General features: G+C 43.2%; 1 protein-coding gene and 1 long non-coding RNA gene across 3 annotated transcripts in view; both read left to right on the forward strand.

The window, feature by feature from the left end:
* ACTN4 (actinin alpha 4) overlaps positions 1 to 27,004 on the forward strand; it is an 81,812-nt gene that overhangs the window by 2,053 nt on the left and 52,755 nt on the right. The window lies entirely within an intron of this gene.
* Positions 1 to 27,004, forward strand: part of LOC142825305 (uncharacterized) — a 32,222-nt gene continuing 5,218 nt past the window's right edge. The window contains exon 1 of the long non-coding RNA XR_012899738.1: positions 1 to 26,357. This is a non-coding gene — a long non-coding RNA (uncharacterized LOC142825305). The remainder of the gene's footprint in view (positions 26,358 to 27,004) is intronic.

Here is a 27,004-nt window from a genome sequence, read left to right on the forward strand (position 1 = left end):
GGAGTGGGGGGACCGGGGTGGGGAGGGTGGTTGGGGGCGGGGTGCCAGGGTTTGGCAAGGGACGGGTCTGGGGTTTGGGGAGCTAAGGGAGGAGCCTGGAGGGCTGGGGAGGGGGCGCTTGGGTGGAGGGCTGACTGGGCTTAGGGCTGAGGGGAGCCTGGGGGCTGCTGGGCAGAGGGGGACAGTGGTTCTGGGGAAGCTGAGGGGGAACCTTGGTGGAGGGCGGGGCTTGAAGGGCAGAGGGGGACTGGAGGGTACCCTGGAATTAAGGAAGTTTTAGGCTTGACCTGGAGGGAAATGGGACTGGGGCCTTTACAAGGCCAGGGGAGTGTCTCTGTGTGGGGTGACACACTAAGGAGGCTCTGAAGTGTGGGTCTGAGAGGCAGTAGTGGAAAGGGAGTGGCTGTAGACTTGGGATAAAGGGAAGGCTGGGGGGGGGTTAGGGAGAGGTTCAAGGAGCAGGGTGTGTCTCTAGGGTGTGAGCATTGAAACTCGGTGCAAGGAGAGGGGTGGCTGCTCCATGATGAGTTTGCTGCTTACAAGTTTGGGCCCGTCCTTACTGGGGAGTCTCCAAGAGGGGGTTGGGTATTGGAGATTGGGGAACTTCTATTGGACCCTATCCAGGGAGGTCTCAGGCAGGTGACGAGAGAACCTGGGCTTGGAGGGGGTGTTTGTTTCTGTCTTTGGAGGGCTGTGACCTGGGAGAGAGACAACGGTGTTGATTAAGAGGGAGATTGAGGCAAGGGGGGAGGGGTGGAAAAGAGGGCTCTCCAGGGGTTGAGGACTTGCTGTTGGCCCTAATCTGGAGAAACATCAAGGGGGGTGGGGTGGAGCATAGAGGTGTAAACGGGAAATGGGCTTTGTTCCTGGTGGGGCAGAATAAAATGGAGAGCATGGGTGCTTGTGGGAAAGGGTGGAAGGGGGTGGGGTTGGCCAGGTTGTCATAGGTGTTGGTTGCATGAGGAAGCAGGAGTCATGGGGGTTGGGTGGGGCAGGTTGAAATGTATCTGGTGGTGGGTGGAGAGAACAAATTCCTAGTCACTGCTTTGAGGTGTTCCTAATTTTGCCATGCGTGGGGAATGCTGGGGGGCTCTGGAAGGGAAATACCTGTTTCCCACACCTGTCCTTGGGGAAATGCTTTCTCATTACAGAGCTCTCTCTGCAGAGCCACCAGGAGCTACTGACCTGTTGGAGATAGTGGTTCTGTTTATAGAAACTCTATTTAGAGTGTGTCTGCTTCATAGGGTGGCCCTTTTGAAATGCTCTTCTCCACTGGCTGAGTTTCTTGTCTGGTCAGCTGAGAGAGCTAGTAGTGTGACCATGGAGGTGAAAAGCTCCAGTCTATATGCTTTCCTTGTATATCTAAATGTCAGAATTGAGGGGTCCCTCAACCAAGGTCTTGCCTGCTGCATCAGCTGTCATCATATAAAAAATGCACCTCCTGTGGTCTCTGTGCACTGTAGTTGTTTTTGTATGTGAAGCTAGACCTTCATTAATAGGCATATGGTCAACTGATAGCCATAAAAATACTGAGGCTCAGTTACCTTGCCTCTTACCACTCCTGAGGGCAGCTGTGTGCCTTCTAGCAATAGCTAGTGTGGTTCTGTGAATCCTGCTGGTTTGCTGGAATCCTTCGTAATTTCTGTGGCCTGTAACACCTATACCCTTAAACTTAGTAGGTCCTGTCTTGAAGTGCACTGTGAATTCAGTCAATTGTAGCCAGAAATTATTAGGATTGCAGCAGTATTAACAGTTGAATTCTTACATAAATCCAATCTTCCTCCCCCAGCTTCATCTGATTTTCTATTGGGAGTTTCACAGAGCTGGGCAGGGCACGTATTTTTTCCTACTCTTTCAAGTCGTAGAGGACTGTTGGTAACTACAAAATCCTATCAGCACAGCAGGGCAACACCTTGCTAGCAAGACTCAATTGGTTGTGAAGAGTAGTGCCATTTTCTCTGCCTGTTTTTCCAGAACTCTGGAAATGTAGTAATAGCAGGAGTGCTCTGACCTATAGTTGTTTTTTCATTCATGCTGGTTAATAATTTGAAGATCATTTGCGTTTCAGATCTGTTTCTTTAGGCAGGTGGTGGAGAATTCAAGGTGGCCATCTGCTATTTTGTTTAATTATCGTAATTGCATGCTGTTTAAGACAGAGCTAAGAATATCAGCGGAATTCAAGGAGGTGGAGGAATTTTTAGACTTCATGCTGGCAAGAGAAGAAACTTTCAAAGGGAGTATTTTGTTCTAAATGTAACAAGTATGTGTTTGTCAAAACTATGTAACAAATCCATGCTGTCAAGCTTTTGGTGACTTTAGGCTGAAATCAACCCAAAGATATTTTTAAAATAGCCAGTACAGTAGGCTGTTTCAACAGTGTGTAAAAGCCAAGTCCTATTAGTAATGATATTACCATATTTTTGGGGACAGCTGTAGGGTAGAGGTTGTGCACATGGCTTTCTTTTCAATCATGCTGATGCATTACTATTAAGAAAAATCTGAAGGGTAGCCATGTTAGTCTGCAGCCTGTGGAATCTTCAAGACTAACAAATATATCATGAGCTTTTTGTGGGTAAAATCCACTTCTCCAACTCATCTGATGAGGTGGCTTTTACCCACAAAAGCTCACAATATAATTTGTTAGTCTCGAAGGTGCCATAGGACTGCTTCTCTATTAAGAAAAGGTTCTGCCCCCTTTCAAGCACTGAACGATGGCTTAATTTAAATCAAATTAAGGTTTTTAAGTGATTTGTTGCTGTGGCATGGCATCTTAGGTGCCGTTCTGCTAGGATAATGCTATTAATGCTGACTAATTCAGAATGTGTTTATTTTCATGATGTAGAACAGTGGTCCCAACCAGTAGAGCCGGATCTGCCTGGTAGACCTTGGAGCCTCTGACTCGTGGTCCTGACTGGTTTGGCTGGGAGGCTAGCAAGTGTGTGCACTTCTGCTGCCACTGCCTTGCTGCTCCTGGGAGCCTCTTACTTGTTGTGCAGAGTGGGGGAGATGGGGGTGTTGTCACTCTGTCTCCCTCCCCTGTGTGAGGGCACGTTGGGGGTTCCCCACCTCCTGCACCCCCGAAATGGCACGAACAGACTCCGCCAGCCAGTAGAATAGAGGTGGTTTATTGCTTCTCCAGTATACAGCACAGATGTCATCAGGTTACAGGGCAGGCCTAGAATGCCTCAGCCCCCCTTGATATGGGGGAGGGGGTCTCGGCTTCTAAACCCCCCAGCCTGTTGCAGAGGCTGCTTCCTCCATGCTCCCAGCCAGAAACGAAACTAACTCTCCTCCAGCCCTGCCCCCCAGCCAGGAGCGGCATTCCACCTTCCTTTGTTTCTCCCCATGGGGGGTAGCTGGTCAGACAGGTTTGGAGCCCCCTTTGCATAATGACCAGACAGCAGAGGTCGCCACAGCCCTAGCAAGGCACCCCCACTACGTCACACCCTGTACCCCTCTTCACAGTGTGAGAAGTGTGGGTCCTTGGCAAAGGGCAGGGGTATTTGGGTTTGAGGTAGATCCTGGACTGACTTAAATTCAAAAAGTGATCTTGTGCTTAAAAAGGTTGGAGACCACTGAAGTAAACACGCGAAGCCTGTCCCGTATTCTCCCCCTGATCTATTTGTCCTTCACTCTTCACTGAAAATATTTAACTATTATATAGAAATGTAAATTTAAATTAACTGTGTAAGTGAGAAAATGTCTATAGGTTACACAGTTAACCACAGGTCCAGGGCACCTGCTGCAGCTCTTGGCCCCACAGGTCTCCCAGAGCTTAGGCTGCTGGGGCCATGACGGCTGGTGGCCCCTGCAGTCCTATGAAGAATTTTAACCTTTGCCGGTAGCTGATAAGTGTCAGCTTATCAGGTAACCGGTTAAACTTTTACATCCCTGTTATATTATGAAACCAAACGCTCACCTTTTGAAATAGGGCTAAAGCTCTGCAACCAACTGGATATATTTTAAATATATAAGTTCTTCTAAGAATTGTGTGATAAGAAAACTTGACCCTTCAAGGCATTGTTTATAGTGGGCTTTGAACCACCATTCCTGCCAAACTGCCTTCAAGTGTGCAGTGCCTGATGTGGGTAGGACCAGAGTCTCAAACTGTCATGTTTCTAGTCAAACATATTTTAAAAGTTATCTTAGGATAAATCTACCTGAGAAGGTTCTGTTTTTAATTCTGCTTGCAGAATTAAACTGGCAAAATCCTCCTAATGTAGATGTACTCACATAGCAGATATACCCAGACTCAGGCTCATGAGCCACAAGTTGCTCTTTAATATATTTTCTGCTGCGCTTGCAGCACATATTAAAACTGTAATTTAATTACCCATTTTAAGTTGTTAATCTATTACTGTGCTGCTAACCAAGTGTAGTTGATAAAATAATACTTAGTCATTTTGCTTTGAGAATAAAATATAATCTAAATATTTTTTTGTCGTGCTATTTAAATATGAATGTAAAGTACTGTAGTAAATGAAGCTGTGAATTCATGCTATTGTCTTTTGAGTAGTGTTGATCACTAATTTCCCTCCTGAAACTGAGGGAACCAATATAAGCCATACCAGATTAAGCAGTCTTTTACCTGTATATCTGTGTGTAGTAGGGCTTGTAAATTCAACTTTACTATTCTTCAGGCCTTTGATGCAGCCACAGTGTCTATGCTGCTCAGAACATGTTTGGAACAGTGTTTAAGCCAGATCTTGCCTTTTGTTTTCGAATGCGGTTAAAAGCAAAGTGTAGCCAAGGCCTTGGTTGGGGAACCAGAGTGCAACTTGACCAAGCAGGGTGAATGTTCTAAGAGGATAGAGCCTTGATCGGTCATGACACAGTTTGACCCCGTTCATATAGGCAAGATCAGGGCAGCAGTAGCTTGTTTTAGGTACTAAAAGAGAAATCACTTGGCCTTAAAGGTGACTGCTGCTCTTTTAAAATGTCCTTTTGGTAATTTATACATTAGGACTATGTCTACACTCACGGCTTCTTGCGCAAGAAAACGTCCACGCTGCCATGTGCGTGCCATGCTTTTGCACAAGAGCTCCCATGGCATGTGGACGCTCTCTTGCGCATTAAAGTTCTGACGGCCATTTTAGCCATAGGGCTTTCTTGCGCAAGAAATCCTTGCTGAGTGTCCACACTGCCCTCTTGTGCAAGAGCTCCTGCACAAGAGGGCTTACACCTGTTAAAGTGTACCTCTTGTGCAAGAAGTCCTCTCTTACCACGCCATACTGTAAATTTCCTTGCGCAAGAGCAGGCGGGCAGTGTAGATGCTCTGCGAATTCTTGCACAAGAAGCCGCGAGTGTAGATGTAGCCTAGATGTTTAATTCAGTTAGGACTAGGACCATGTTAATACTGTCCTAAAACTATTGAAGAAAGTCAAAGCACAATTTATACCAGTGGCTCTCAACCTTTCTAGACAACTTTATCTCTTTCAGGAATCTGATTTTTCTTGGATATCCTCTCCAAGTTTCACTTCACTTAAAAGCGATTTGCCTACAATATTACATGTAAAAATACAATTGTCAGCATACTATTGCAGAAATTGCTTGCTTTTTCATTATTTTATAATTATAAAATCAATTGGAAATAAATATTGTACTTGTATTTGCAGTATAAACAAGTCATTGCTTGAAATTAATGTTTACTGACTTCCAGTGCTTTTTTTGTAGCTGTTATAATGCTACACAAGTATCTAAATTAAATTTTTAAATTAAAATTAAATTAATAGAGACTGCCTGTCTCCTAGAACTGGAAGAGACCTTGAAAGGTCATTGAGTCCAGTCCCCTGCCTTCACAGCAGGACCAAGTACCATCCCTGACACATTTTTGCCTCAAATCCCTAAATGGCCTCCACAAGGATTGAACTCACAACCCTGGGTTTAGCAGCCACTGCTCAAACCACTGAGCTATCTCTACCCCTACCCCCACTTTGGCTCTGCATTTAAAGTGTATTAACATCTAGATGAGTTGCTATACCCCATGGAAGACCTCTGCATAATAGGGATGTAATAGTACAGTCGATTAACCGATAAGCAAAAGCTTATAGGTTAATGCTATAGCCTACATGCATTTTTCCCCCCCACCCTCTTTCCAGTAATTTTTTTTAGCAGGCTGGCCAGCAGCCCAGCTCAGTCCTAGCTTGTGCCAGGTCCAGGACCTACCCCCGCTTTGGCTCTGCATTTAAAGTGTATTAAGAGCCAGGCAGGCAGCCCAGCTCAGCTCTGGTATCAGAGGCAGCAGTGTGGGGCAACAGGCAGAAAGTCCGTGAAGGGAGCTGGTTTTTAAACTGGCTCCCCTCGCGGATCAGGTCCCACCTGGCATTGATACAGAGGCAGCAGCGCAGAGTGATGGGACTCCTTACTGGCTGCTGGGCCTACCCCTGGGGGCTAGAGACTAGCTGAATAACCGATAAGAATTCATGAGGATACTTGACTACAGGCAGTCCCCAGGTTACATGGATCCGACTTACATCGGATCCCTACTTACAAACGGGGTGAGGCAACCCCGCACTAGCTGCTTCCCCCCAGCAGACCAGGGAGACACGGAGCGGCTTTTCTCAGCAGACACCTCAGCTTGAGAATAAAGGACTGAGGGAAGTGAGGTGTGGGAGAATAAAACTGAGCTCTGGAGAAATGTTTGGCTAGAGTTTCCCTACAATATGTACCAGTTCCGACTTGCATACAAATTCAACTTAAGAACAAACCTACAGTCCCTATCTTGTACGTAACCCGGGGACTGCCTGTATTCAATTAACTGATATTTAACATCCCTACTGTGTACCCCCAGTTGAGAACAAGTATCTAGACTTTTATAAGCCCAAGAAATGGGGAAGGGAGTTTGACATTTCATAGTTTACTGAACATTGTGATCTTGATATTTGAACAGTTTAGTGTTTCATTTTCACTCCTTTTAGGGATGAGAATGCTGGTGGGTAGCATTGCATGCTATTTTGGCTGTTGGTTGATTTCTGAAAGTTTAGTGTATTGCTGAAAGTGTCTAATCCTTCCCCCTTCAAATATTCTCATCTCATTTTGCCAGATTTCAATGCCAGTTGCTGCAAGCTTCACTATGAGGAGGTAGTGAAATGTAGCTGGTGCTTCCTTTTTATAAAGAGAGCTGACACATCTAGAATAGCAGGAATATTTATGTTTAGACAGTTGCAAACGAGTGTTCACTCAGCTCTCAAATACTAGTTTTCCTGGCAGTTAGGGAAGGACAGAGAATAATGGAGAGAAACTAGATTTGTCTTTCTTTTGAGCTTGTGGTTGGAGACCTGGTGTCACCTTAGATTAAAATGAGGTGGAAGAAGTTTTGTGGCTTACCTTTGTGTGTACCATGTGATCTGTCTCACTAGAGCTGTTTGGTGGTAATACAGGACCAGAATATTAAAGCTGAAATGAAATAGATTAATATGAAGTGTGTGGCTTATTGGGGATTGGGTGCATCCTAGGAATAAGGAGCAGTGCAAATCAAGGGTGAGATGAATTGGAAGAAATTAGAGGATGGTGTCAAGACCAAATTAAAAGGGCCTGACTGCAGCAGTTCTGAGTTGTGTACAGGCAGACCTCTGTGGAAAAACTTAAATGGCACCTGCAAAAAAACTTAACTCACTAACTCTTCTGATCTAAAAACCATACACTGACTTCTCATTCATGGGAAAATATGTAGTGGGTGACCAAATTCAGGAGTGGTAAGTGAAACATTTGACCTATTAATGTGAACTGATTGTGAATCAGTTGCTTATTTTTGTAGATGGTACTGAACCATGTGTCTGAAGGTTTGAAGAATGTATGTATAACAGGCACAATTGGATTGGTGCCAAGCTTTTCTAGCTCTGTCTCTTCCATGCTCTGTCCTGCTTGCAGCAGTTTATAGATATGGTAAATATATAAATGCCTCAATGCTGTCTAAATGCTTTCTTATAATCATAATGAAACTGCTTAATCTTAATGTTGGAGTCAAGATGGGTGAGGGAATATTTTAAATTGGCATTTACATAGAGCTCTCCTTCAGGGCTTGCTTCAGGTGACTTAGAAGAGCCCTGTGAAAGCTTGTCTCTTTACAACAGAAGTTGGTTGGGTAAAAAATGTTGCCTCATCTTGTGTGTCTAATATTCAGGGACCAACATAGTTACAATAGCACTGCATAGTCTTAATGTTAGTGTGTGCCTGGGCTGTACTTGTTTCAACCACATAATGCAACTTGCCAAGATCCACAAAGGGAACCTGTCTATCTGATCTTCACCAGAGGTAGCCAGGTTTGCTCAGTTGAAAAAATGCTGAATGTTCTTCCAGGTTATGTTTAAATTGGCATACTAGTAGAAATACAAAGTTCACTGATTTTTAAAGTGGAAGCAGCGGTTTCAAATCCAGTCTGCTCAAAGGCTAATAGTTTTTTTATAGTGATAGAAATGTAGCCGTGTTAGTCTTTTTTATAATCCATTCAACCTCCAAAAATAGCTCCTGCATCTTTCTCAAAGAAACTTTTGATGTATGTAACTGCATCCACACAGAATAAGTCTTTTCACTGGTTATTTACAGCAAGACAATGACACAATTTAGCATCTGACCCATTGAAATAGTTTTGCTGTGTGCCCTTTTAGGTTTTTTCTTGCAGCACAATGTTTGGAAGAACCGACTCTGCAAAGAAGCAGAGAAATTAGCCCAGCTAAATGTTATGCAGCAGTACACTTTCAAAGTGCTATATAAAAATTGGAGGCAATTTGGTCTAGTAGATTAAGCTCAGGAGTAGGAGCTAAGAATGGATTCTGCCACTGGCTCTCTGTGTGGCCTTGACCATCAAATTAATCCTTTCTCAGATTACCTGTCCTTAAAAAGGCAATAATATTACACTTGTATGGGTGCCTGCAGAGCACCTGCATAATGTGAATTAGAACTGTTCAGCGTTTAAATTTCTCAGTGAGGTTTAAATAGCAGGCCAGAACACCACACATCAGAAACTCACTTTCATTTTATTGCCTTTTTTCTGTAGCTCATGTGCTTCTCTGCATTCTTGGATAGCCCCTTTTAGCTACTGGCTCACACTTTTTTGAAAAGAGCTACAGAAGCATGAAATAGAAACACACTTTACTCTGAGGATGCTTTCTGCTGTTGTTGGTTCATTGGTCATGTTTGTTCAACTATCTTGCATTGTCAGTCCTTATGCTTTGAGTTAGTTTACTTTATGCCATTTCTACATCTGTAGTTAGTAGTGGGCATGTGAGTTCAAATTAGTCTGGAATAGTCTGAGGGTGAAGTGCTTCAATAATTTATTTAAATTGCTTATTCTGCATTGATGACTTTGTGTCAAAGAAGGTTGCAACTTTCAAAGTTGAAAACTTTGCCTTGCAATTTTATGGCATAATATCTGTCACTGGAGAAATTTAAGAGCAGGTTAGACAGACGTCTATCAGGGATGATATAGACTGTGTTTGGTCCTGCCATGAGGGCAGGGCGCTGGATTGGATGGTCTCTCAGGTCCCTTCCAGTTCTAGTAATCTATGATAATCACAGACTTGAATTTCTTTGACAATTTTGGGGTCTCAAAGATGAACAAAGACAATTCCTATGTGAAACTGACATTGAAATGCTGCTGGAAGGTCTGGAACAGGAATCTCAGTTGTTGAGGCTATGTTTTGATGCTGTTATCAAAAGACACGCTTCCAGGTTAATGAGCTCTTCAATTTCAATACACAGTTTCATTCAGTGGCAAATTTGAGCTTGAAAAATGCAAAGAAACTGATTTTTCTGCTGCTCTTGACTGTCTTCCTTTTTAACTTGATATTTACACTTTACTGTAAAAGAATGATCTAGTTCCATTATTTCAGTTCATTCAACTGCTTGTTTCCTGCTATTTTAGCTCTAGCAACTTGAGTCGGATAAATTCATGCACTGGTGTGTGATCACTGAGAGTGCTATTCACTAACTTGCAGAATTGATCAGCGGGTTTCATATTTCCTATATCTGAAGTGAAAACCACCACCTATGTTATATCTGCATCAAACTTAACACCGCACCGTATTAATTAAACACATCTACACTGGAACTCCCTCTCGTGCCATCGGTGTGGTTGCTGTGATGTTTTCTGTAAAATTCCTTTGTGCAGGTTAGTGTCAGGGGGTAGCCATGTTAGTCTGTATCTGCAAAAATGGCTGTGGCAACTTGCATCTGACACAGTGGATTTTTGCCCATGAAAGCTTATGCCCAAATAAATCTGTTGGTTTTTAAGGTGCCACATGATACCTCATTTTTCTAGTGTAGATTAGGTCCAGTGAATGTGACACTGAAGGCTGAAAACAAGATGAGGTAGGCAACTTCTGTATATAAACCATAGGATTGAGGGCTTTGTCCGCCTGCTGGAATTTGCTAAATCTAGCAGCCCAGGTCATCTAGCAGTTCACTACTCCGTTCCCCTTTCTTTAAAGGCTGAGGCCTTGTCTACACTTACCAGGAGATCAGTCTCCCAGGGGTCGATTTAGCGAGTCTAGTAAATACCCAATAAGTTGACTGCTGATCGTGCTCTGACTCCATTACGCCATCAGATTGCAAAGCGTAAGAGGAATTGACAGGACAGTTTCTCCTGTCAACTTTCCACAGTGGAAATGCTGCAATAACTTGATCCAAAGTACGTCAACTCCAGCTACGCTATTCATGTAGTTGGAGTGTTGAACCTTAGTTTGACATTGCTCCCTAGTGTAAGTGTGGAGTGAGCAACATTCAGAGAGTGACGGAAAAACATTTGAGGACTGTTCTGCTTCTGCCTTTAAGGAGCAATTGATTCATCACCCTGAGTGGTACTGACCTACACCAGGAATTGGCTTCTCCTATGTCTCTGATGCATCAGTAAAAATTAAATAGCTTTAGACTCCTGGATGACATGATTTGCATCGAATTTCTAACGTATTTCCTGCCAGTTAGCCAAACTATTTGGTGGCCAAGACTTTCAGAAATTATAGTTCATTCTCTTTCAAAGAGAAGCTGCAAGTCTCATCTACCGAGTAAAGATTTTTGACAGTATAAAGCCTCTGTTATGGTGAAACCAGTGTTCTGTGTACACAGTACACAGGAGAGCTCAGATGCCACCCAGCTGATTAGCAGAGCACCCACAGCTATTTTTTTCTTCTGGTGGTGCTCATTTGCACATCCCATGGTGCATATAAAATTATTCTTCACACAGATGGAAAAGATTAGTGGAAACCTTGGGTGAAATGCATGTCATCAAGGCACTCTGGTCCTGAGGGAGAGCTCTAATAAATAAATAAATAGGGCTTGCCGAACTGCGGTGAGCCCCGCTCGCCAGCCGCACTGTCCAGTGATCTGCGCATGTGCAGATCGCCCGAACCTGGCTCTTCCAGATTACAATCTACTCGCCACAGGTGAGTAGGGTGTATTATTTGTCGAGCCCTGTGTGCGTGTGTGTGTGTAATTATATATATATATGGAATGTAAAATTGAAACAAATGTTTTGTAATCAGATTGCTGAAGGATGCAGTAAAGGTGGCAGTGAGTGATACCTGCCTCATATCTGATGGCTCTGGAGGAGCTATGGAAAATTCACTTGGTGTTGCAGGTCCCTGCTTCTGCCTCACTTGTAACTTGCAACCTCACTGTTTTTGTTTGTGATGGTCTGCACTAATACATTAATTTAAACTTAAAGACATCACTGTACTGGTAACATTGTAGACTGACCTCAGTCACATGTTTGAACTAGGAGAAGCAGACACAGCAGTGTCAGGCTAGAGGGCCGCTTTGATTCCAGCAAACACTGCAACACCACACAGAGTCCCTGACATTTAAACACTTCAGCATACTGTAGAAATAAAACTACAAGGCTTACAGTGGATTAATCCATTGCTCAGCGTGAATACTGACTCCTGCAGTGACAGGGCAAGGGATGTTAATTTCAGCAGAAGACTACATAGGGATATTTCACTGCTATTGAATAGGTGTATGCCTGTGTGCCTACACAAGCCAGCCAAACAGTTGTGGTTTTACTGCTGGTATGTGTCCAGTCCCTGAGGTTTCCTTGCTGGAATTTCAGCTATGTGACATTCACAGCAGGGTAGAATTTGTCTGCATCCACTGCATGGTTTTCCACTGCTAGCAAACAAAGTCAAGTAAACCAGTGCTAGTATTCAGCATTAATGGCAATGTATATTCTGTCCATGTGTTCCACACACTTATTTCCCGTAGTGTTGGAGAGATCACTGTTTTCACAAGAAGAGGATATCTTTGAGTGAGTTAGTGGAAGCCATCTCCTTTGTTGTGCTAGCAAGTAAAGTTGGAAAACACCAGGGCTTGTTTTACAAGTGAACTTGATATTCTTGTTCTGCCATGAACTTGGACTGTAAATCCAAATTGTGTAAGAAGGGCATGCACGTGGTTATCTTATAACCATGATTTAAACTTGGTTGGTTTGGGCAAAATCAGGACAAAAACACCCCAAGGATTCTGAAGGTGATTACATTTTTGTATTGTCTCGATTTAGATGCCACATTACAACAGCACATTATAAAGTCTGCAGTATGGTGCTGTGCTGGATAACTACCTTGCCTAATAGTGCTGCATTGGTATAGGGCATTTGCCAGAGAAAATCCAGTGTATCTGCATAACTTCTGAAGAGAGGATTAAATTGAAGTAAACAGAAGCTGTACTCAAGACAAAGAGCCTAGGATTTGAATAAAGGATAAAGAGCCTGTTAATAGATAAGGTGTTTACAACTGTAGAATAGCAGGAATTTCCATTTTCTTCTCCTCGCCTCACCTGTCTCATAATGATTTCATGACAGTAGGAGTGGCTTTGGCTTCTTGTTCAACTGCTACAGATTCTCAATCCTCCTTAAAAAAGTTCAGCTATAAAAGAGTTCTGGGTGGTTTAAAAAAAAAGTCTTAGTTTGTTGAGCCCCCTCAGCTCTCATTGGCTTTGTTGAAACCTAGGAGTGCTTGGCACCTCAAAGAATCAGGCCCTTAGAAAACCTACAGAGGGGAGGATTGAACTTTGAACCATTCACTTTAAAACTAGCAGTGTTTAACTTTCAAATAGTGAGTAATCCTCATTGTACTGTCTTCATGTACCTTCATCTGTTACCTGTAAAACAGGCCCTCATGCCAAAGATGTGTTGGGCACATAGCACTTACGTTGGCAGCCACTGGGCCAAAGTCTTGAGAGAATATTGAAATTCAGTCTTAAGTAACAGTGACTGTGTTTTTGCTTGGAGTTTGTCCCCCATAAATGTTGCTAAATATAATAATGATCCATAAGATGGTGGTGGTTTGATGTAACTAACTGGTGGCAGTGCTCAATAGGGTGCACAAGGTGTGAAATGCTTCACTAAGAGTACCCTTCTCAGGGCATGGCAGCAATTCATAGTTAGCTATAGGAACTACTTAAACTGTCTAATGGCTTACTTTCTAAATCCGTAAGAGGGTTGCATAATATTACAGCAATAGCTTAATTATACCTCTATGCATAAGACATCTACTTTGTTAGAAGAGTTGGCAAGTGTTGGGTTTAATAATTAGCTTTATTATACTGGGTGATCTGCTGATTGCTTAAAGGTATACCTAGTAGAAAACTGATGGCTTTTTACTGCCACATGGCACCTGTCTGTATACTAGGACTTACAACAAGGCTATCTGATTTCCACTTGGCTCTAATTCCTTGTGTCTCACTTCAGAGCTACAGTGGGAACACATGCTTCTTATTGTTATGCCAACGCTGAAAGAAATGCTGTAGTCTTGCTCAGTTTGCATTATAGGCCTTGCAGCAAGACATGACTTACCAAGTAGCATCTGTGTGTGGGTTTTTGGGGAGATGGGAAAGTTCGTCATTTAAAGCAGAGTCAAAATTGAAAATGGTCTCTTGGAGTTCCATGTTTATCAAAACATTTCCAAATAAAATGTGTAAAATATTTTCTAACTTCCTGCCCTGTTAACTGGTATCTGAGACTCAAGTCCTACAGGCCAAATCAGGCAGCTCTCTCAATTGTGAAACTTTATTTTCTTCAATAGGCATGTAGATGTGTAATAGGTTGGAACGTAGTAAACTTCTCTGAACAAGGAGTTGTTCTGTTAGATTTATGGAGTCAACGCTGGTTTATTCTTAAAACTTAGCTACAGTGGTCAGGGTGTGAAAAATTCACATCTGATTGCTCCTATGCTGCTTTAATGCCTAGTTTAGATGCAGCTATTGCGATGGAAGAATGCATCTGTTGATCTACCTACAGTTCAGGGAGATGGGTGACTTAGGTGTTCTGCCAGCTAAAAGCTTTCACTCTACTGACAAATACATTTCCTGCAGAAACAAATGGCAGATTAGACTTTGAATGCATGTGGGTGCCATATTTTACGGGCATTCTTGAGCCTTCACTACAGCCAAGTAAACAAGATGACCATTTCCAACAACAATATGTGGGATCTAATCTCTTGACTGCCTTTCAACCTAATTCACTTTTTTCTTAGTGTCTGAAAAATAACTTTACTCCGTGAATTTTCTCTTTTTGTTTAGCAAATAACATTCAGTTATATTCAACTAGGAATGAGGAGAGGTTTATACTAGTACTATATTGCAGATATAGAGTTAAGTCTTATTTAAATATGCAATAAGTAGCTTTTCTTACAGCTGTGGTGCAACAGGAAGACATAAACCAGATACAAAATTCATGTAACATTTAGTGTCATTAACTTGAAACTTGTCACATGCTTTCTGTGAGACAGACAGACTGGAAAAGGGTTATAAAATTGTAGTCTGAGACTTTCAAAGCTCCCTAGGGAATTTGGATACCTAATTGAGTATCCAGATTTTCTCTTAACCTTGAAAATCTTTAGCTAAAATCTTGAAAAGTGAGTTTTCTCCAAGTTCTTCCTCCATTGGGGCTAAAAAATAACACAGCCTGGCACTCCTGCCCAAAAAGTCTGTTTCTTTCGTACAGCATTTGGAAGTGGGATCCTGGACTCTACCATAATACAAAAAATAAAAGGCCGTTGAATTGTAAGTTGATGGCCATGTGAGCTGTTTAGTCACCTCCGAGAGCACCTGTCTACACTTAACAGGCTGCAGCGAAGACACTACCCATCAGCGTAGGTAATGCACTCCCTGAGAAGCAGTAGCTATGTTAACTGCGGAAGTACTCCTGTCTGCATAGCACTGTCTAAACTAGGAGCTAGGTCAATATAAGTGGCTCAAGGTGTGGTAAAGTCCATATCCCTGAATGGTGATACTCTAACATAAGGGTCTAACGTAGACAGACTAAGCCTGGCAATGCACTGCTATGAACTTGTGAACTCTTCACATTTTTGATGCTGAAGTTGGGGTTAAATATAGAATAAAACTCTCCAAATGTAAAGTTTTAATCTGAATGAGAGCACTTACACTGAGTGGAAAACTGGAATTACAAGGAGTCAATAGACACCCCTTGCAGCAGTATGGTACTACACTTATATTGTAGCTGTCAGTTGCAAACGAATTGCAGGGCAATGTGTTTCTAGCCTTGTCCCTTTGAAATGATGATACATTTCTAATTCTTGAAGATTTTGCAAAGGAAGTGAAATCTTGCAACTTTCAAATGTTCCCTCTGCTGGAGTGGCAGTCTGGTGTGCATAATAGTGACCTGTGGTGTCAATTACTTGTATAAACAAAATTTTAGTGGATTCAGTCGAGAATTCCTGCACGTGAGCATTTTACTCCAAAGCCTGCATTAAGTCTCCACCTGTTCTTTCTTGGTTTCCTTATAAGCAGAGTTTGTGTGCAGGAAATCAGGGGACCTGGCTCAGTCAAGATGACTGAGAGGGGCTGCTTGAGATGGACAGTGCGAATACTTTCTAGAGCAAACCTGAAATTGTAAGTTTCACAGTGACTAAGCATTACCTTCCCTCTCCCCCCCCCCCCCCCCCATCCCTCACTTTGCTGAGCAAGCTGATGAATTCAGATCACTGTACAAATGAATCTGAATTCTTTGTGGCTACAATGGAAGGGCTATAAATTTGTCTCCTTCCTTTGACTGTCACGGGTCTGAGCCTTTTTACCATGTAAGGACATGATAGCAACAGCAGCAAACTTCAAGAGCAGCATCTATTCACAGGACAGGTTGAGCAACTTTTTAAAAAGATCAGGTTTGAATATTCCCAGAGCTCAGTGTCTTTTTATTGGTTGTTTTGATGAAGGTTCTTCTCTTCTGCTATGTTAGCTGGAATTCAACAGTTTTTTTTCTTCCACTGCAACAATCTCACCATAGAATTGGGGAAGAAAACAACTGCCAGCAAATCAAGAGACTGATGAGCCTACTTCTCCTGTGGGAACTGAATCTAAACTTGCTTATTAGTACATCTAGTCCCGTGGTTCAGCTTTAATAGCAACCTTGCAGAGGAACTTCTGCTAACATTCCATGAAGGCTAACTGTGACCTACTGTTCAAGCAAAAGTAATCAATTGGTCTCATGAGGGCTCAGCTGAAGAGTCTTGAGACAATCCCAAAAACTTTCTTCAATAGCAAGAAACAAAATAAAACCAAAGAAGAAATAAGAATATGCACTAGGAAAGGGGGAGGAAGGGGGAAGGAGTTGAGCAAAAATATGTGGAATGAAACTAACTGCTGGCCTCACTGATGATGTAAAATTGGTTGCAAGGTTTACATGCTGAAGTCCTTGCTTATGGCTTGAGTAACTTTGACTGTGGGAGAGCCAAACAGTAATAAATGGAATTAGAAGAATCCTGCATGAAGTTGGTAGGACAATTCTTAAGTATTCCCTGACTCATTTTGCATCGGGATCAGCAGTGAAATCAACTTACAATTTATTACAGGTACTGTCTTATTACAAGCCTGGTCCCTGCTGGCTCTTTAAATGGCTCTCTGCTGGCTTTTGCTGCAGCTCAGCTAACTCTTGGTGGAGCTGCACACAGGGTGCACCCACTTACTTTCATCTCTGGTCAGGGTTGTGTATATATCTGTTTGTCACAGACGTGATATCTGTTAGAAAGAATAGGCACTATTAATCATGTTCCTTGTTCAAAAAAGCACAATAAGATCTAATTCTTTTCCCAGCTCAGACAATCATAGAATACTAGGACTGAAAGAGAGGTCATCGAGTCCAGTCCGCTGCCCTCATGGCAGGACCAAATACTGTCTAGACCATCCCTGATAGACATTGATCTAACCTACTCTTAAATATCTCCAGAGAGGGAGATTCCACAACCTCCCTGGGCAATTTACTCCAGTGTTTAACCACCCTGACAGGCAGGAAGTTTTTCCTAATGTCCAACCTAAACCTCCCTTGCTGCAGTTTAAGCCCATTGCTTGTTCTATCCTCAGAGAGGCCAAGATAAACAAGTTTTTCCCCTCCTCCTTATGACACCCTTTTAGGTACCTGAAAACTATCATGTCCTCCCTCAATCTTCTCTTTTCTAAACTAAACAAACCCAATTCCTTGAGCCTTCCTTCATAGGTCATATTCTCTAGACCTTTCATCATTCTTGTTGCTCTTCTTTGGACCCTCTTCAATTTTTCCACATCTTTCTTGAAATGGGGTGCCCAGAACTGGACACAATACTCCAACTGAGGCCTAACTTCTCGTGTCTTGCTCACAACACACCTGTTAATGCATCCCAGAATCATGTTTGCTTTTTTGCAATAGCATCACACTGCTGACTCATATTCAGCTTGTGGTCCACTATAGCCCCTAGGTCCCTTTCTGCTGTAGTCCTTTCTAGACAGTCGCTTCCCATTCTGTATGTGTGAAACTGATTGTTCCTTCCTAAGTGGAGCACTTTGCATTTGTCTTTATTAAACTCCATCCTGTTTACCTCAATTTACAATAATTGTTCTTATCTTGAGGAAGTCACTTATCCTGTCTGTACCTCACTTTTAACTCCTGGATTCTAAACCCTGGAGAGACCCTGTGTTCTTGTCTGACCTGTATTACAGACTACAGAATTTCTCCATGATAATTCCTGTGAACTAGAGCAGATCTAGAGGAACAATGAGTTGCCTGGAGGCAAAGGAATTAATATGACGGAGTCTATAAAATGCACGTAATATGTATTATAGCTTCTTGATTTTAAAACTTGTATTTAGCTGTGAACAGAAGTCTTCCACAAGGAAATGTATTGAAGAGATGAAATGCTGCTGAATGGATGAATGGATCAAAACATGAAAATAGTAAACAGTGCATCTCGTGTAACCCCTATCTATTCACTGAAATGGTAATTTGCAAAATTCACCAATTTGCACTGAGTCACCCAACAGTGTAAAACAAAGTGCAAATATATAATCAGTCCCGTGTTTTCTGGAGAAACCTCCAGTAGATTGAATCCTAATCTAGTGGTTCTTTCATAGCTTTGAATTAAACATCCAACTATCTTTCTACAGTGCTTTGTAATGCAAATCTGGATGTAGTTTATCTCAGAACCCAAGGTTGCTACGGTTTAAATTGCTGTCTTATACTGCTTTTTAACACTTCATGCTCTCTTTTGGGAGATGGGAGAAAATTACCTTAATTTCCCATGACACACAAATGGGGAAAACTGATATTTAGGTCTAGAAATCTGCCACTGGAAAAACCATCTTGAGGAAGATTGGACATGCTGAGAATTTGGAGTCACAAAAATAACTTAACCAACTCTGAATGTCTGATTCTATACCTCCAACTGATAATTAAGCCATCAAATTACAAAGCAAGCATGCCAAGGTTACAAAGAAGTGTGCTGGCTCAAACATCCGTTCATCCCTAATTGGAATGTACAGTACATGCTACATCCATTAGACTATAACATGAGTCACCCTTAGTGGTGTTTTCATATGTTATGTACAGCTTCTCCTTTGGATAAAAAACATACCCATTGCAACAACAGACAATACTAAAATCCTTCACTGCCTTGCAACAATGGATGCCTAGACATTTAGCCAGAAATAAAGTGATTTTTGAATGTGCTTTCTGCCAGCCTTCATGGATCTTGTAAATCTTTCCCTTTAAATAGTCATATTTTAATTTTTAAAGGGGGCGGCATTAAGCTTGAAAGAATTAAGTTGAGAACCTGCCCTTTTGCTGTTGAAGACTTTGCTTTCAAATACCAGTAAAGTTATATGGTTACTTGGCTTCTGGGATTGATACAAATGCAGAGCTGTTCAGTAATCCGTGTCTCTCCTTCACTGCATCTCTGCTCACTCAGTAGGGGAGTGGAATCTGCAACACCAATGAGAATACTAGATACAAGAGTAAACTTGGCCTGCAGCACTAAGTGCTGCCCACATGGGCATGTCTGAGCTCACAAGTGTCCTGTGGATTCAAGCTTACAAGGCTGTAAACATGTAAGGAATGTTTGTGCTTAAATATATGTATCCACTGTGCAGAGGGGAAGTGGTCCCAGAAACCGTGAGGAAGAGGCGGCATATCAGCTCATAGGGCAGTCTCTGAAAACATCAGCCTGCCTCAGCCCAAGCCTGTATCACTTATGCCACACACCCAGCCCACACAGTCTGCAGCAGGTCTGCTATATATAGGGCACAGAATCCTTGCTAGTGGAGTTGCCCTACTGTCTAATCGACTGACCCTCATAGAGGGTCTGAAAGAGGCCTCGAAGTTATCTAGTCCATCCCGTGTGCGGAGCAGGATTAAGCATACCTTGACCATCCCTGACAGGTGTATGCTTAGCAAGTTAATCACCAATGACAGGGATTCCACAGCCTCTTAGGTTATCCATTTGGTGTTTAATTCTCCTTGAAGTTAAGATTTCGTAATATCTCCCTCGAATCTTCCTGCTTCAGAGGGGGGGGCTGAGTTAGTCTGTAACAGGAAACACTTAAAAAAGCAACAGATAGTCAGGTAGCACGTTAAAGACTAACCAAATATGTAGATGGGATCATGAGCTTTCGGGCACAGCCCACTTCCTCAGGTGACCGGAGTGTTGGATGTCCAGAACCAAAATAAATAAGGGAAGGGGGGGGGGGGGACAGAAAGAGGCAGAGGGTAGATAAGTATCAGAGAAAGCCGAGTATGTGTGTGACTGGAAAACAGAGTTCCAAAGTATGCTGCCGCATTGCCCTGCCCTTGTGAGTTCCCAAAAGTCAGCCTGTTGTGACAATACAGCTTAATTCTTCTAAAATCCTCCTCCTCAATCCAGATACTATGTGTAAGTAGTTCCTTCTAAGTGTCTACCTTAACTCTGTCTGCCTGGTGCATAATTGTGCCATTTCTAGTAACTTTAAGGTTGCCCTTTACTAAGGTATCCATTGAATGACTATTTCATTCTCAGGCTTGGATGATTTGTCTGAAATGGATATTCAAGCTTGAGAGGCATTAGGGTTGTCTATATTACCATTTAAAACTATATAATAAAGTTCAGAAAGGGGCAACAAACGATTAGGGATATGGAATGGCTGCCATATGTGGAAAGATGAAGAAGACTGGGACTTTTCAGCTTAGAAAAGAGATGACCAAGGGAGGATATGATAGACATCTATAAAATCATGACTGGTGTGGAGAAAGTATATAAGGAAAATTATTGCAAGTCTGTTTGTGGGGTGTGTGCTAAAGGTGCAAATGCATCTCCCGTGATCCTCCCAAGTAAGCATGCTGTAGCCAGCCAGGATAAGGCTGGGGCTGCATTTCTTTCCCCCCCCCCCCCCCCCCCGTGTCCCAGGAGCAAGGGTGGGGATGGAGCTTGGACCTCACTCCTGGGGGAGGGTTGGGAGAAATCAGCCCCTGTCTTCAGCTAGTCGGAGCATGCTTACTTGGCGGATCTTGGGGAGGGTGTGCATTCGCACCCTAGCAGTCCATATTTACTAAAAAAAACCCCAAACCCAGCCCCAGAAATTCCTGCGTAAGGGCCTATATATTTCCTTGTTCCCATAACATAAGAACTAGAGGTCACCAAACGAAATTAACAGGGAGTAGTTTTAAAACAAACAAAAGGAAGTGCAGTGCACAGTCACCCTGTGGAACTCCTCGCCAGAGGAGGTTGTGAAGGCAAGAACTTTAATACATTCAGAGAAGAGCTAGATACATTCCTAGAGGCTAGGTCCATCAATGGCTGTAATCTAGGGTGGGTGGAATGGTGTTCCTAGCCTCTGTTTGTCAGAAGCTGGGAATGGGGGATGGAATGGATCACTCTTCTCCGTTCATTCCCTCTGGGGCTCCTTGCATTGGCCACTGTGGGAAGATAGGATGCTGGGCTAGATGGAGCTTTGGTCTGACCCAGTACTGCTGTCCTTATGTTCACTGTGAGCTTGCAAAACTAATTGGAAGAGAGAGGTGTAAAATCGTCAATATTTCAATCCCATATCTTTCAGTCTGGCTGGTTTATAGATGCCTCAGACTGTTCCAAACTGTTCTTTCTCTGAATGGAGAGAATTAGTTCAAGCAGGAAGGATACACAACACCTCTCAGCCTTGAAAATGCTCTGCACTGATAATCTTAGCAACTAATTGTGAGTGCATCTCATCTGAGCTGTTGCCTGAAGAGGGAAGACTGAAACCATTCTGAGCCATGTAGCAGGAAAATAGCAGCAGCATTTGTTTGTGCTTATTGTCCTAAACTCCACCTCCCCTCCCAAGGGCCACTTCCTGCTGCCTTTCCTCCTCCAAGTTAGCCTCAGTCTCACCAAACCAAATCCAATCAGCAGCCTAATAAGGCAAAAGAATGATGAGAATCTCTAAGGCCTGGTCTCTTCCTAGCTTTTCTGTGTGGCAGCAAATTAGGAGACTTAGGGGAGAGTGACAAGTGACTCGACCAATCTATAAAGCACTCCTTCATTACCCCAGGAAATTGCTAACCAGCCTCTCAGGGCTTAGGGCAGCAATACCCAGCTGGCACTGAATTCCTTTAATCGGAATGAATAGAGCCATAGTCTCCACAACTGGCTGCTACTTCAGTTTCTTTTATATGCTGTGTTGAAAGCCCCTGGCTGGCTAAATGTGCTGAGTGCTATTTGTATGCTTGCTAACAAGAGGAGAAGAGCTAGAAAGGGACTGGCTATTAACATAAGTTCAAGGAAGGCGGCATCAATCACAACCAGAAATCCGCAGATCACAACACTTCTAATAATTCTGCCTTTTCCCTTTGCTAGGTGAGCGTCTAATTAGCTTGAAAGCTTATTAAAGCCTTTGGACACTGGAGCTAAAGCATAGGGAGATGGTCACGCACTTTGTCAGATTGTAATCAAACCAGTGTGGTATGCCACACGTCTATAGCACCTTTCATCCAAAGGTCTCCAAGCACTTTGCAAACATGAGTTAAGCCTCACAACATCCTCTGAGGTGGTACTGCAGCTAGGAAGTGCAAGGCTGAGAGGAGACAGGATCTGACCAAGATCACACAGTCAGTAATAGAGTTGCAATTAGGAGAGAGGACTCCTGGGCTCTAGGCTACTTAATGATTAAACATCACTTTCTCCACAACCCAAGATAAACCTTCAGGACCCTTGATGCCTCATCCTAGGCTTTAATCACAAGATCCTCCTTCCTCAGATACGATAAACAATCCCAGTTCCTCTTCAGCCAATTTGCAGAAGTTGGTACGTTGAGTATGCATTTTCCAGTTGGCTGCAAAGCTGTCAGAAAACTGATGCCTACTAGCATGAAACTGAAATTCTGAATTCGTGTCATTATCTGAGTAGTGCTTACTTCTCAGCTACCTCTTTAGCCAATAGGTCATGTCTTGTAGTAATTGTCTTGGTGGAACAGTTATATAAGTAATTGCTAATTATCAGTGAAGAGTGAGGTAATGTGTGACAATTGATTCTTCAGCTGTGCAGTTAGGAATATGTGAGAAAAATGTCTTATTTTAAGATATTTGATTAGTCTTGCTGAGAAATCAAAGATCAGGCTGATAACTTCAAGCACAGGAGCAGTTTCCTGTCTTAATAGCTTGCAGGAGAAGTTTGTGAAAGATAATGTTAGTGACTTGGCCGAAGGGGAGGGGGCTTAATTTTTGAAGTTGCTGCTGTAACTAGTTTGTTAGAGCAAGCTTAGTTAAAGCCAGTTTGGTGATCCAGTTTTATCATTAATCGCTTTGGCTAACCTTCCATTAATAATTGTCGTGAATTGGTAACCCATCCCCTTAAATCTGGCCCTGAATGTATTACTGGTTCCTAATTCTGTCAGTCATGTCACTCCTTAAGGCATTTTGTGGGTTTCTGGTCTATAATCAGATTACATGAAACATCCTCTTCGTCCACTCCTGATTCTCCCTGAATGGAGAGATCTTAAAGCTCAGAAATCAGGCTTTGCCTGACTGAAGGGCCAACACCTGATCTGGAATCCAAAAGTATTTGAAACATTCCCACTTGATAAGACTCAGTGGTCAAATTGTCATGGACTAGAAACCTATTGGCAGTGTTCTGACCCCACAGTGATTTGCCTACTGTTCATATTGGATCTTTAAAAATACTTTAGTGGACAATGTGTCACTTTGACACTACAGTATATGTGGTATACATGTCTAGACAAGACTTCAAATGTTCTAGAGCAGGGGTAGGCAACCTGCGGGCTGCATGTGGCCCAGTGGGGGGGCTCCTGCTGACCCCTGGCTGCCCGCCTCCTCTGTGCCTCTCGCACATGCTTCTTGCCCCTCCCCTTTCCTCCCAGCACTTTTTAAGGAGCCACAAAAAAGGCAGTCTGCATGCTCCAAAAGTTCTGGGAGGGATGAAGGGGGAGCAGGTAAGTGCAGAGCTCCAGTGCCCCAGTGTGTGGGGGAGCGGAGCAGACAGACCACAGGTGGAACCCCTGTGGGCTGCTGAGGCCAACTGAGGTGGAGCATCCACTCGTAGCCCACACCCCATTCCTGGTTGTCCATCCCCGTTTTAGAGCATTGGTTCTCCAGCTCTTCATTCCATGGACCACTTCGTAAGAGACCTTTCAATGGGCACATCCCTATTACTTTAGTGTCAATGTCTCAGTTTGTGTCCACAGACTGGTTAAGAGCTAACACTTGAGAGAGACCTTGTATAGTGCGTGAGCAAAGAGAATGGATGGGTTACACTTTAGATGTGTTCAGGTGGTTCTCTTGGCATCTGAGGAAGGGTTTTCAAAGGCGCAGTTAGTTGTGCCCAACTCCCATTCACTGTTCACCCAGTAGTCCTTTGTGCCTTCGAAAATTTCCCAAGATGTTCAATTTTTGGAATGAGTTGGCTTAAGGAAAAGCACAGACAAAACATTTGCAGAGCTCGGTGAAATGAGGCCCATGAAGTGGTGAGATTCTGAAGAGATCAAGAAACAAATACGGTATTAAAAAGTGCATGTTGGGAGGGCATATGGCGAGATACTGTCACTGCCAGTCTTCAGCATGTGCTCTAGCATCGGCTGGAACCCTATAATAACCACAGCATACTTGTGTAGGATCTTCTCTACCTCCTGGGCTCTGCCTGTTGATTTCATACATCTCACAAGGATGAAATATTTGAAGCAGAATTCTTATCAATGTCAGTTTACTGACACTATAGAAGAATGGGGCATTGTGACGTAGTGGGGGTACCTGGCTGGTTTCTATGCTGCTGGCTCTGGGGTAACCCCCACTGGCTGCCGTGGGTACCACGACCCAGCAAAATAGGATGAGTCACTAGGCAAACCAGTGGCCAGACACCCCCCATGGAGAGGAACAAAGGAAGGTGGAATGCTGCCCTGGCTGGGGGGCAGGGCTGGAAGAGAGTTAGTGAGTTCCTGTCTGGAAAGCAGGGGAGAAGGAGCTGGGGAGGGGGCTGGGACTCCCCTATCTCAAGGGGGGCACTGAGGCCTCTTAGCCCCAGTTCCTGTAACCAGATTACATCTGTGCTGCGCTGTGCTGGAGGAACAATAAACAACCTCCATTCTACTGGCTGGTGAAGTCTGTTTGTGCCATTTCGGGGTGCAGGAGACGGGGGACCCCCAACGTGCCGTCACAGGCATACAGACCCATTGGGTGGGGATGTTATGTACTTGCCCTGCAGTGGTAATAAGATGCTTGAGGATGTTCTTAACAGCTCACCCTGTGTTTGTGACACGCTTTCATGCCAGATAGATCTTGGCACTTTTCAAAGCAGGAATGGTTTCAAATTAAGCATGGTCATTGTCCTACCAGTTTGATTTTGCCTTAGATGCCTGTTTGCCTGCACTCTTAGGGTACGTCTAGACTACGTGCCTCTGTCGCCAGAGGCATGTAGACTAGACTACCCAGCATAGGAAAATGAAGCGGCGATTTAAATAATCACCGCTTCATTTAAATTTAAATGGCTGCCGCGCTGAGCTGATCAGCTGTTTGTCGGCTCAGCACGGTAGTCTGGACGCTCCGTGGTCGACATCAAAGGCATTTGTCGACCTCCCAGGTGTAAACCTCATTCTAGGAGGCATACCGGTTTACCTGGGAGGTTGACAAATGCCTTTGATGTCGACCACCGCGCTGAGCCGACAAACAGCTGATCGGCTCAGTGCGGCAGCCATTTAAATTTAAATGAAGCGGCGATTATTTAAATCGCCAATTCATTTTCCTATGCCATGTAGCCTAATCTACATGCCTCTGTCGCCAGAGGCATGTAGTCTAGACGTACCCTTACTGTTACCTGATAGAACTTTAGGTATAATGACTAGGCTAAAAGGGTGGTTTGCTCAGTTGGATAGAGATGATGGGGAAACTGATGAAATACTTGTATAGCAGGATTACACACCTTCAATTTTCATAGGAGCCACTCTGGAAGAACACCCATATGACTGCATCCAGAGCCTGTTAGCTCAGTTTCCATCTGCTTCTCGGGGCTTGTCTACACCAGGAAATTGACCAGCAGATCTACAGTATGCCACCATAGCTGTAACATTGTAGTCTTTCCCGTGTGGACACTGTTTTGGAATAATTTGGTTTATAAAAGTAATTTATTCTGGATTATCATCTCCACACGGAGTTCTTCTGCTGCAGTCATACCATATAATTATTCCGCTGTTGCTCAGCTGGTCAGTTTCTCAGTGTAGACAAGATTAGCCTTTAAGTATATAAATGGATAATAGTTTACATGAATTCTTCTGTCTTCAAGAAGTCAGCATAAAGTCTGCTCTCAACCACACTTGCCTTAAAAGGAAGGTTACAGAAATATCAAGAAACTATTCATGTCTCGTGTCTTCATAAAATAAGCAAAACTGTATATATGCCAAGTTGCAACAATCTATAGCTAAACAAATTCAAATTCCCTCTGCACAAAATAAATGGAAAATGAGACCTTTTCATCTGCACATCAGCTGTCTATATTTTATGCCAAGAGGAGTGTTTAGCAGTTAATACGTGTACAGTCTTGAGCCAAATCATTAGATTTTACAAGCAAGCAACATGATCAGAGCCCAAGACTAGAAACCAAGAACTCTTGAAAGATAATCCCTCTTACTGAGTCCCTCTATGACTTAGGGTGGTAAGTACCTTATGGTTTAATTCTTAATAGCTAGCTAATATCCATAATTTACGGTGAAAACAAAGTCATCCACCTGGGTATCAGGCACTTAACTTGACTCTATTTGCCCATGTGAAAAATAGGGATAAAGACTGTTTCAAAGCAGTGTTGGCGAAAGCTGATATTTAGTGCTTAAATGTAAAGGCTCAGGCATCCCTGACAGCCTAGCCTTTGGGGATATGCGTGCACGCACTGCAGACTTTTCAGAGGTGACCTCAACACACCATATGAAGTCTTCCTGAAACATAATTGATTGTCAGGCAATACTTGGCTGAACCAGTGTCTTATTTCAAAGCTCAGATTTAGAGCTCTGGATTGCCATGTGGAGTGAGTTCTACTGCCTAGGAGGCATGGCACCCTGAAAACCAGTAAGGCGCTCACTGTAAAATGGTAATTTGGTAAAGAACAAAGTTTGTTTTTTGTAAGGTTCCTTTGAAGTCTCTCTCAAACCAATAGGTGGAGTTTATAAATGGATCCATGTTTCTACCTCCTGCATCTTTGGTCTCTACATTTCACACTGTCCTTATAGCACTTTCTGGAATTTAGACAACGTTGACTCTCTCTGCGTGTGTCACTTACACTTGCTTTAAAACCACTCTCAATGCCAG

Source organism: Pelodiscus sinensis, unplaced genomic scaffold (genome assembly GCF_049634645.1).
Source record: "Pelodiscus sinensis isolate JC-2024 unplaced genomic scaffold, ASM4963464v1 ctg62, whole genome shotgun sequence".
Lineage (NCBI taxonomy): Eukaryota > Metazoa > Chordata > Testudines > Trionychidae > Pelodiscus > Pelodiscus sinensis.